This window comes from Rutidosis leptorrhynchoides, chromosome 3, assembly GCF_046630445.1.
Source record: "Rutidosis leptorrhynchoides isolate AG116_Rl617_1_P2 chromosome 3, CSIRO_AGI_Rlap_v1, whole genome shotgun sequence".
Taxonomy (NCBI): Eukaryota; Viridiplantae; Streptophyta; class Magnoliopsida; order Asterales; family Asteraceae; genus Rutidosis; species Rutidosis leptorrhynchoides.
This window is the reverse complement of record NC_092335.1, coordinates 564,902,886-564,916,168: the sequence shown is the minus strand read 5'-3', so window position 1 is coordinate 564,916,168 and position 13,283 is coordinate 564,902,886.

The following is a 13,283-nucleotide window of genomic DNA, read 5'->3' as shown; positions in this document are numbered from 1 at the left end:
CGAACAATGAAAACAACGAAGAAAATCTTCGAGTCAACTTGGATCTACTCAAGGAAAGAAGAGAGGCAAATGTGATTCGGGAGGCCTCGTATAAACGAACGATCGAAGGCTATTACAACAAGAGAGTAAAGCCCTCAACCTTCAAAGTAGGAGAATATGTCCTAAGGTTAAACAGTGTAAGCAAAGTGGAATACGAAGGAAAATTAGGACCAAATTGGGAAGGCCCCTATGTAATTTCACAAGTGCTGGGTAAAGGCTCCTACAAATTTGAAACGACAACCGGCAAACCAATACCAAGGGCATGGAATGCAACCAACCTCCGAAAGTTTTATCATTAGAAGTCTTGTATCTTTTATTTTGTAACATGTAGTTGAAAGATGCAACATTGGTAGTTGAAGCCTATAAACTTCCTACACAAAACTTAATGAATTTCTCACAACTACTTTTGATAAACTAATGTCTTAACAAACTTAAAACTCCATATGGGGAATTATGTGAGAAAAATGACAGCCGTCACATAAAATAACCCTGTAATAATCCACCCTATACCGAGCAACGAAGCAAAATATGCTTCGGAATACTCGACGTAAGGAAACAAGCTTTCCTTAAAAGTGATCACTGCACCACCATCCTGCAGGAAGAGAGTTTTTACCCATCCAAGCAGGATAAAATATATGGTAACACACACAAAAAGCATGCTAAATTAAACGAACTAGAGTTATGCCATACATGACCATTGTTCAAATAAAGAAGGGCGACAGAGCCCAGGCACCTAAGCCAAACAAAAGATGATAATTGTTTTTAAAATGATTACAAACAACAGCTAATTAAGAGGGGCATCAACCTTTCCAGATTCTCCCATAGCTTCAGGAACCTCCAGGTGAGTTTCTTCATCATCATCATGAACCGTAGGAACAACAGTGGCAAGCGTCTTCAAAAGCTCACTTGGCTTGGCATCCACCTTGGCTGAGATGGTCTTGACATAATCGAATTCAGCTTGCTCGAGCTCATCAAAAGTAGAGTCAACCATTGCCTTTTCCTGATCAGTATAATCCGCAAATTCAGCAAACTGCACAACCCCTTTAGATGCCAAACCCCCTATCACTTCACACCTAGCCTGAACTTTCGAAGGCAACACCACGTTACCAAAAAGTTGCCCAAAATTTGCACTCTTTAGTAATTGGTGACAAGCATGAGGAATAACCTGAGAAACAACTTGGGAATAATCAGACTTCAACATTTCATAACGCTTATTGTAGTCTTTCAACTCATCAGCAATGGCCAATTTCTGAACCTCACCTGCCTTCACTGTAGTGACCCGAACTTTTCCATGATTATATAATAAATGAAAACTATATTTTCATGATTAAATGTTTCCAACATGTTAAGCAATCAAACTTGTTAAGACTTGATTTATTGAAATGAGTTTCATGTAGACAATTGACCACCCAAGTTGACCGGCGATTCACGAACATTAAAACTTGTAAAAACAACATGATATATATATATATATATATATATATATATATATATATATATATATATATATATATATATATATATATATATATATATATATATATATATATATATATAACATGATATTATGATGAGTAAGTATCTCACCAAGTACATTAACAATGAGTTATAGACATAAAATGAAAGTAGTGAATTAAGAAACGCGAAACGATATATATAACGGCTATCGTTACAACAACGTCTTACTAAATACATATGTATCATGTTAAGATATTAATACACTATGTTTAACATCATGAAATGATAATTACATATATCATTATGCGTATTAACAATGAACTACACGAGTACGATGAGACTACTAACTTAAGGATTTCGAAACAATACATATATGTAACGATTATCGTTGTAATAGTATTTTACACACACACACACACACACACACACACACACACACACACACACACATATATATATATATATATATATATATATATATATATATATATATATATATATATATATATATATATATATATATATATATATATATATTAATACACCATGTTAACATGTTAACATAACAATTTAACATCTCATTTAAGTGTAATAACAATGGATTAATTACATTTAACAAGATCGTTAACTTAAAGGTTCCGAAACAACACTTACATATAACGACTAACGATGACTTAACAACTCAGTTAAATGTATATACATATAGTGTATTAAGATGTATTAATACACTTTTGGAAGACTTCATGACATATATCAAAGTACTTCTACTTAACAAAAATGCTTACAATTACATCCTCATTCATTTACATCAACAATTCTACTCGTATGCACCCGTATTCGTACTCGTACAATACACAGCTTCTAGATGTATATAATATTGGTATATACACTCAATCATCAGCTCCTTAGCAGCCCATGTGAGTCATTAAATATGTGAGAACCATCATTTGGCAACTAGCATGAAATATCTCACAAAATTACAAAAAATATTATAAATCATTCATGAATTATTTACATGAAAACAAACTTACACATCCTTTATATCTAATCCATATACCAATGACCAAAAACACCTACAAACACTTTTATTCTTCAATTTTCTTCATCTAATTGATTTCTATCAAGTTCTATCTTCAAGTTCTAAGTGTTCTTCATAAATTCTATAAGTTCTAGTTTCATAAAATCAAGAATACTATCAAGTTTGCAAGATTACTTTCAAGCTTTCTAATCCAATCCAAGTAATCAGCTAAGCTCAAGAAATCTTTCTTATTTACAATAAGATATCTTTCTAATACAAGGTAATATTCATATTCAAACTTTGATTCAATTTCTATAACAATAACTATCTTATTTCGAGTGAAAATCTTACTTGAACTTGTTTTCATGTCATGATTCTACTTCAAGAACTTTCAAGCCATCCAAGAATCCTTTGAAGCTAGATCAATCTTTGTTACTTCCAGTAGGTTTATCTACTAAACTTGAGGTAGTAATGATGTTTATAACATCATTCGATTCATATATATATATATATATATATGTATATATATATATATATATATATATGTATATATATATATATGTATATATATATATATGTATATATATATATATATATATATATATATATATATATATATATATATATAACTATCTTATTCGAAGATTTAAACTTGTAATCACTAGAACATAGTTTAGTTAATTCTAAACTTGTTCGCAAATAAAGTTAATCCTTCTAACTTGACTTTTAAAATCAACTAAACACATGTTCTATATCTATATGATATGCTAACTTAATGATTTAAAACCACGGAAAACACTGTAAAACCGGACATACGCCGTTGTAGTAACACCGCGGGCTGTTTTGGGTTTGATAATTAAAAACTATGATAAACTTTGATTTAAAAGTTGTTCTTCTGAGAAAATTATTATTCTTATGAATATGAAACTATATCCAAAAATCATGGTTAAACTCAAAGTGGAAGTATGTTTTTCAAAATGGTCATCAAGATGTCGTTCTTTCGACGGAAATGACTACCTCTTTAAAAAAATGACTTGTAACATGTATTTTTGACTATAAACTTATACTTTTTCTGTTTAGTTTCATAAATTTCAGTTCATTATGAAACCATAGTAACTTGAATCACTCAAAACGGATTTGAAACGAAGAAATGACGGGTAAAACAAAATTGGATAAATTTGCTAGTTTTAGCTACGAAAATTTTGTAACAAATCTAGACTAAACATATCCTAACTAATTTATATTGTATTATACATATTATGTAATCTTGGGATACCATAGACACGTATACAATATTTTAACATATCATATTGATCCATCTATATATATATTTCGGAACAACCATAGACACTCTATATGCAGTAATGCTTGAGTTAGCTATACAGGGTTGAGGTTGATTCCAAAATAATATATATACTTTGAGTTGTGATCTAGCCTGAGACTTGTATACACTGGGTCATGGATTGATTTGAGCTAATATATATTGATTTATTTCTGCACATCTAACTGTGGACAACTAGTTGTAGGTTACTAACGAGGACTGCTAACTTAACAAACTTAAATAATTAAAACGTAATAAAAACTGTTGTGAATATATTTCGATCATACTTTAATATATATGTATATATTTGTTATAGGTTCGTGAATCGACCAGTGGCCAAGTCTTATTTTCGACGAAGTAAAAATCTGTGAAAGTGAGTTATAGTCCCACTTTTTAAATCTAATATTTTTGGGATGAGAATATATGCAGTTTTATAAATGTTTTACAAAATAGACACAAGTACGTGAAACTACATTCTATGGTTGAATTATTAAACCGAATATGCCCCTTTTTAGTCTGGGAATCTAAGAATTAGGGAACAGACACCCTAATTGACGTGAATCCTAAAGATAGATCTATTGGGCCCAACAAGCCCCATCCAAAGTACCGGATGCTTTAGTACTTCGAATTTATCATGTCCGAAGGGAGTTCCAGAATGATGGGGATATTCTATATGCATCTTGTTAAGGTCGGTTACCATGTTTTCATTATATGAATGATTTTTATCTCTATGCAGTTTGCGAAATGCCTGATATGAGATGTGCATTTATGAGAAATGAAATCTTGTGGTCTATTATTACAATTTGATAAATATATAGGTTAAACCTATAACTCACCAACATTTTTTTGTTGACGTTTTAAGCATGTTTATTCTCAGGTGATTGTTAAGAGCTTCCGCTGTTGCATACTAAATTAAGGACAAGATTTTGAGTCCATGCTTGTATAATATTGTTTAAAAACTGCATTCGAAGGCATATATTGATGTGTAATATTATTGTAAACCATTATGTAATGGTCGTGTGAAAACGCTATATTTTAGATTATCATTATTTGATAATCTTCGTAATATTTTAAAAGTTATGGTTTGTTTTAAAATCAAATGCAACCTTTGAAAAACGTCTCATATAGAGGTCAAAACCTCGCAACGAAATCAATTAATATGGAACGTTTATAATCAATATGAATGGGACATTTCAGTTGGTATCCGAGCGTTGGTCTTAGAGAACCAGAAATTTGCATTAGTGTGTCTAACTAAATTTGTTAGGATGCATTAGTGAGTCTGGACTTCGACCATGTTTTCTTTAAAAACGATTGCTTAACATTTTTTTTGTTGGAAACTATATATTATTAACATGTAAATATTATGTGATATATTAATCTCTTAACGTGTTTGATATTGTGTGATAGATGTCTACCTCTAATACAAATCCCATCGATTCACCTAATAATAATGAAGAGTCGAATATATATTGGGAAGTTTCACAAATTCCCGAAGAGGAACCGGAAGAAGAGGAACCGGAAGAAGAGGAACCTGAAGAAGAAGAGGTTACAGGGGAGGAAATATTAGAAACCACTGAAAAACTGATAAATAAAAGAAAATCCTCAATCAATGGACCAAAATTAATAATGGTCAATGGTGTTTCCGCCGAAGAAGCAAAATATTGGGAAGATTACCAATTTTTCGATGAATCGGATCCCGATGAGGATTCCGATGATGTTATAGAAATTACCCCGACACAATTTGAAAAGGCAAAAGAAAATAATAAGGGAAAAGGCATAAAAATAGAAAAACCCGAGTCCAACCCCGATGACCTCTATGTTAACATGAAATGTCCCGATGGAAAATACCGTCAACACCCGTATTTCTTAAGTTTTAGCTATAACACGGGAACATCTAAGCCACCTGGTCCTTCTAGACCATTTGTGAAAAGAACGGCTCGTATTAGGGGAGCACCATATATCCCTAGGAAATTAACGAAACAAACTAAGTCCGAAGAAGAAGAAACAAGTGAGTCGGAATAAAGAGTTGTAATCATGCGGTGTAATATATGTAATATAAGTGTGCTTGTACTTTATTGTTGTATGAAAAAATTGCTTGTATTATTTGATAATTATCTTTTACGAATCTAATTCTCTTCTGTTTTACAGTATAAAAACACAATGGACGTTAAGGATAGACAACCAAAAATTTTAGAAGACCTACCCGGGGACATGATTGATGAAATCTTGTCTAAAGTCGGTTAGAATTCGTCGGCACAATTATTTACGGCAAAATTAGTTTGTAGAACATTTGAAGAATGTTCCAGGCATGCCTTAGTTTATAAAAGGCTTTCATTTGAAAGATGGGGTATATCACATTGGGGACACCGTAAGTTACGCCGTGTTTTCTTTAAAGCGTTAAATGCAGGGAACCCAAATGTAATTTTACGCTACGGGTTAAGAACCTATTTTGACTCAACATATCCCAACGTAGGACTTTGTGAGTTAGAAAGAGCCTCTAACATGCAACATAAAGAAGCATGTTATGCTTACGGGTTAGTGATGTTTGCTTCTCACCAAAGTGAGAAAAAGAACATCGGATTGCAACTTTTAAATAAAACATTCTCACAAGTGACGGATTCAATAGTTGGGGTGAGAAACAAGGTTTTTAGATTATTACGGGGCTGTTGGGCATTACGAAACCCTCGTCCCTTTGATAACGTTACAACATGCTGTCTTGTCAACGACCACAACGGTTATGTTCCACAAGACCAAGGATGGGAAGTAGTCTTAGTAAAACCAGAATGCATGACTTGTTTCTGGACTTATAAATTACGTGTTTTTATTGCCTTTGCTGAATGACTTGCGTATTAACTAGGATTGTTGTCACAACTGTTTTGTGTCAAAGTTATTGTGTGCTATATTTCATGCTATATGTATAATAGCGGTATTGTAAGTTTGTAAAATATTGTATAAAATTTGAACGCGAAATATTATTATAATCAGTTTTTTATATAGAATTGCAGTAGTTGAATTGTATATTAGCTACTAAGTATGAACTTAACGGGTAGGTACTACCCGAATTAAAACTATAAAATGCTAATATGAAGAAAAAGCTTTTATAAATGAGTTCATACTATGCTACGAAATACTATTGACTACTCTTAAAATTCTATATGATTAACTTAATTCTTTTGGTATATTTTTGAAGGAAATGGCACCGACGACTCGTCAGAATTTGAACATGAGCGAGAAAAACTTCCGTGTTTTCCTTGCAGCAAACATAGCCGCAGTACAGGCTGCAATGCAAAACAACAGCAATAACTCTGAATCTAGCAATGCAAATAACGCCACAAGAAATCGTGTAGGATGCTCCTAAAAAGAATTCATTGCCTGTAAACCTTTGGAATTCGATGGAACCGAGGGTCCAATCGGATTGAAACGGTGAACCGAAAAGGTTGAATCAGTGTTTGCCATAAGTAAGTATACTGAAGAAGACAAAGTAAAGTATGCTACGCATACCTTCACAGGTACTGCGTTAACATGGTGGAATACCTATCTAGAGCAAGTGGGACAAGATGCTGCGTACGCACTACCGTGGTCAGCATTCAAACATCTGATGACTGAGCAGTATCGTCCCAGAAACGAGGTCAATAAGCTCAAAGTAGAGCTTAAGGGATTACGAATACAAGGATTCGATATTACCACATACGAACGACGATTCACGGAGTTGTGTTTATTGTGCCCAAGAGCGTTCGAAGATGAAGAGGAGAAAATTGACGCATTTGTAAAAGGGTTACCAGAAAGGATCCAAGAAGATATAAGTTCACACGAGCCCGCCTCCATACAAAAGGCGAGTTAAATGGCTCATAAACTCATAAATCAGATTGAGGAAAGAATTAAAGAGCAGGCGGTCGAAGAAGCCAACACGAAACAAATCAAGAGAAAATGGGAAGAGACCAGTGACAATGGTCACAATTTTAACAATCAACACAGCAATCACAACTTCAATCGCACCAAATTTCGCAACAACAACCACAACAACAACCATCCCAACAACAATAACCATTACAACCACCGTCCCAACAATAATAACAATCGCAACAACAACCATTTCAAAAAAAACAAACAACAGAAACAACCATGCTTCAGGTGTGCAGAGTACCATCCGAATGTGTTCTGCACAACATTTTGCACCAAGTGTAAGAGAAGTGGACATGGCACGGCAAAATGTGAGGTTTACGGACCAAAGAACAACAAAAATAAAGAAACAAATAATGTCGGAACAAATAATGCCGACTTAGTTTGTTATAAATGTGGAAAATCTTGTTATAAATGTGGAAAATCGGGCCACATTATTAGAAATTGCCCAAACCAAGGGAATACTAATGGGAAAGGCCGCGGAAGTATTTTCAATATTAATGCGGAAGAAGCGCAGGAAGACCCGGAGCTTGTTACGGGTACGTTTCTTATTGACAATACATCTGCTTATGTTTTATTTGATTCGGGTACGGATAGAAGCTATATGAGTAGAGATTTTTGTGCTAAATTAAGTTGTCCACTGATGCCTTTGGATAATAAATTTTTATTCGAATTTGCAAACGGTAAATTAATTACAGCAGATAATATATGTCGGAATCGAGAAATTAAACTGGTTAGCTAAACATTTAAGATTGATTTGATACCAGTAGAGTTAGAAAGTTTTGATGTGATAATTGGCATGGACTGGTTGAAAAAGGAGAGAGCAGAGATCGTTTGTTACAAAAATGCAATTCGCATTGTACGGGAAAAAGGAATACCCTTAATGGCGTACGGAGAAAAGAGCAACGCGAAGCTAAATCTTATTAGTAATTTGAAGGCGCAAAAGCTAATAAGAAAAGGTTGCTATGCTATTTTAGCACATGTCAAGAAAGTACAAGCCGAAGAAAAGAACATCACTGATGTTCCCATCGCAAAAGAATTTCCCGATGTATTTCCGAAAGAATTACCGGGACTACCTCCACACCGATCCATTGAATTTCAAATAGATCTTGTACCAGGAGCTGCACCAATAGTTCGTGCTCCATACAGACTTGCACCCAGCAAAATGAAGGAACTCCAAAGCCAATTACAAGAACCTTTAGAGCGTGGTTTCATTCGACCAAGCACATCACCATGGGGAGCTCCTGTTTTGTTTGTCAAAAAGAAGGATGGTACATTCAGGTTGTGTATCGACTACCGAGAGTTGAACAAACTTACCATCAAGAACCGTTATCCACTACCGAGAATACTACAAGGCTCGTCGGTTTATTCGAAGATCGATTTACGTTCTGGATATCATCAAATGCGGGTGAAGGAGGATGATATTCCGAAAACAGCTTTTAGGACGCGTTACGGTCATTACGAGTTAATGGTTATGCCATTTGATTTAACTAATGCACCAGCTGTGTTCATGGACCTTATGAACCGAGTGTGTGGACCATATCTTGTTAAGTTTGTCATTGTTTTCATCGATGACATACTTATCTGCTCAAAGAATGATCAAGAGCACGAAGAACATTTGAGAAAAGTGCTAGAGTTGTTGAGGAAAGAAAAACTGTACGCTAAGTTTTCAAAGTGTGCATTTTGGTTGGAAAAAGTTCAATTCCTCGGTCACATAGTGAACAAAGAAGGTATTCAGGTGAATCCGGCAAAGATTGAAACCGTTGAAAAATGGGAAACCCTGAAAACTCCGAAACACATACGCCAATTTTTAGGATTAGCTGGTTACTACAGAAGATTCATCCAAGATTTTTCCAAAATAGTAAAACCATTGACTGCATTAACGCATAAAGGGAAGAAATTTGAATGGAAGGATGAACAAGAAAAAGCGTTTCAATTGTTGAAAAAAAAGTTAATTACGGCACCTATATTGTCATTGCCTGAAGGGAATGATGATTTTGTGATATATTGTGACGCCTCAAAGCAAGGTCTCGGTTGTGATTAATGCAACGAACGAAGGTAATTGCTTATGCGTCTAGACAATTGAAGACTCACGAGTAAAATTATACGACGCATGATTTGGAATTAGGCGCGGTTATTTTTGCATTAAAGACTTGGAGGCACTACTTATATGGGGTCAAAAGTATTATATATACCGATCACAAAAGTCTCCAACACATATTTAATCAGAAACAACTGAACATGAGGCAGCGTAAGTGGATTGAGTTATTGAATGATTACGATTTTGAGATTCGTTACCATCCGGGGAAGGCGAATGTGGTAGCCGACGCTTTGAGTAGAAAGGACAGAGAACCTATACGGGTAAAAGCTATGAATATAATTATTCGCACTAAACTTACTACTCAAATAAAGGAGGCACAACAGGGTGTTGTAAAAGAAGGGAATTTGAAGAATGAAATACCCAAAGGATCGGAGAAACACCTTAATATTCGAGAAGACGGAACCCGGTATAGAGCCAAAAGAATTTGGGTACCAAAGTTTGGAGATGTGAGAGAAATGGTACTTGGGGAAGCACATAAAACTAGATACTCAATACATCCCAGAGCGGGAAAGATGTACAAGGACCTCAAGAAACATTTTTGGTGATCGGGTATGAAAGCCGATATTGCGAGATATGTAGGAGAATGTTTGACGTGTTCTAAGGTCAAAGCTGAACATCAGAAACCATCAGGTCTACTTCAACAACCTAAAATCCCGGAATGGAAATGGGAAAACATTACCATGGATTTCATTACTAAATTGCCAAGGACTGCAAGTGGTTATGATACTATTTGGGTAATAGTCGATCGTCTCACCAAATCAGCACATTTTCTGCCAATGAGAGAAGATGACAAAATGGAGAAGTTGGCACGATTATACTTGAAAGAAGAGTTCTCCAGACATGGAATACCAATCTCTATTATCTCTGATAGGGATGGCAGATTTGTTTCAAGGTTCTGGCAGACATTACAGCAAGCATTGGGAACTCGTCTCGACATGAGTACTGCCTATCATCCACAAACCGATGGGCAAAGTGAAAGGATGATACAGACCCTTGAAGACATGCTACGAGCATGTGTTATCGATTTCGAAAACAGTTGGGATTGACATTTACCATTAGCAGAATTTTCCTACAACAACAGTTATCATTCGAGTATTGAGATGGCACCATTCGAGGCACTTTATGGTAGAAACTGCAGGTCTCCGATTTGTTGGAGTGAAGTTGGGATAGACAGATTACGGGTCCAGAAATTATTCAAGAAACCACAGAGAAGATCATTCAAATTCAACAACAGTTAAAAACCGCCCAAAGTCGACAAAAGAGCTACGCGGACATTAAAAGAAAAGATATAGAATTTGAAATTGGAGAGATGGTCATGCTTAAGGTTTCACCTTGGAAAGGTGTTGTTCGATTTGGTAAATGGGGGAAACTAAATCCAAGATACATCGGGCCATTCAAGATTATAGATCGTGTCGGACCAGTTGCTTATCGAATTGAGTTAGCTCAACAACTCGCGGCTGTACATAACACCTTCCACGTCTCGAATTTGAAGAAATGTTTTGCTAAAGAAGATCTCATTATTCTGCTAGACGAAATCCAAATCAATGAAAAACTTCAATTCATCGAAGAACCCGTCGAAATAATGGATCGTGAGGTTAAAAGGCTTAAGCAAAACAAGATACCAATTGTTAATGTTCGATGGAATGCTCGTAGAGGACCCGAGTTCACTTGGGAACGTGAAGACCATATAAAGAAGAAATACCCGCACTTATTTCCAGAAGATGTGTCAACACCTTCAACCGCTTAAAATTTCGGGACGAAATTTATTTAACGGGTAGGTACTGTAGTGACCTGAACTTTTCCATGATTATATATTAAATGAAAACTATATTTTCATGATTAAATGTTTCTACCATGTTAAGCAATCAAACTTGTTAAGACTTGATTTATTGAAATGAGTTTCATGTAGACAAGTGACCACCCAAGTTGACCGGCGATTCACGAACATTAAAACTTGTAAAAACAACATTATATATATATATATATATATATATATATATATATATATATATATATATATATATATATATATATATATATATATATATATATATATATATAACATGATATTATGATGAGTAAGTATCTCACCAAGTACATTAACAATGAGTTATATACATAAAATGAAAGTAGTGAATTAAGAAACGTGAAACGATATATATAACGGCTATCGTTACAACAACGTCTTACTAAATACATATGTATCATGTTAAGATATTAATACACTATGTTTAACATCATGAAATGATAATTACATATATCATTAAGCGTATTAACAATGAACTACATGAGTAAGATGAGACTACTAACTTAAGGATTTCGAAACAATACATATATGTAATGATTATATTTTTAATAGTATTTTACACACACACACACACATACACACACACACACACACACACACACACACACACATACACATATATATATATATATATATATATATATATATATATATATATATATATATATATATATATATATATATATATATATGGTATTAAGATATATTAATACACCATTTTAACATGTTAACATAACAATTTAACATCTCATTTAAGTGTAATAACAATGGATCAATTACATTTAACAAGATCGTTAACTTAAAGGTTCCGAAACAACACTTACATATAACGACTAACGATGACTTAACGACTCAGTTAAATGTATATACATATAGTGTATTAAGATGTATTAATACACTTTTGGAAGACTTCATGACATATATCAAAGTACTTCTACTTAACAAAAATGCTTACAATTACATCCTCATTCATTTTCATCAACAATTCTACATGTATGCACCCGTATTCGTACTCGTACAATACACAGCTTCTAGATGTATATACTATTGGTATATACACTTAATCATTAGCTCCTTAGCAGCTCATGTGAGTCATTAAACATGTGGGAACCATCATTTGGCAACTAGCATGAAATATCTCACAAAATTACAAAAAATATTATAAATCATTCATGAATTATTTACATGAAAACAAACTTACACATCCTTTATATCTAATCCATATACCAATGACCAAAAACACCTACAAACACTTTCATTCTTTAATTTTCTTCATCTAATTAATCTCTCTAAAGTTCTATCTTCAAGTTCTAAGTGTTCTTCATAAATTCTATAAGTTCTAGTTTCATAAAATCAAGAATACTATCAAGTTTGCAAGATTACTTCCAAGCTTTCTAATCCAATCCAAGTAATCATCTAAGCTCAAATAATCTTTTTTATTTACAGTAAGATATCTTTCTAATACAAGGTAATACTCATATTCAAACTTTGATTCAATTTCTATAACTATAACTATCTTATTTCGAGTGGAAATCTTACTTGAACTTGTTTTCATGTCATGATTCTACTTCAAGAACTTTCAAGCCATCCAAGAATCCTTTAAATCTAGATCAATTTTTGTTACTTCCAGTAGGTTTAC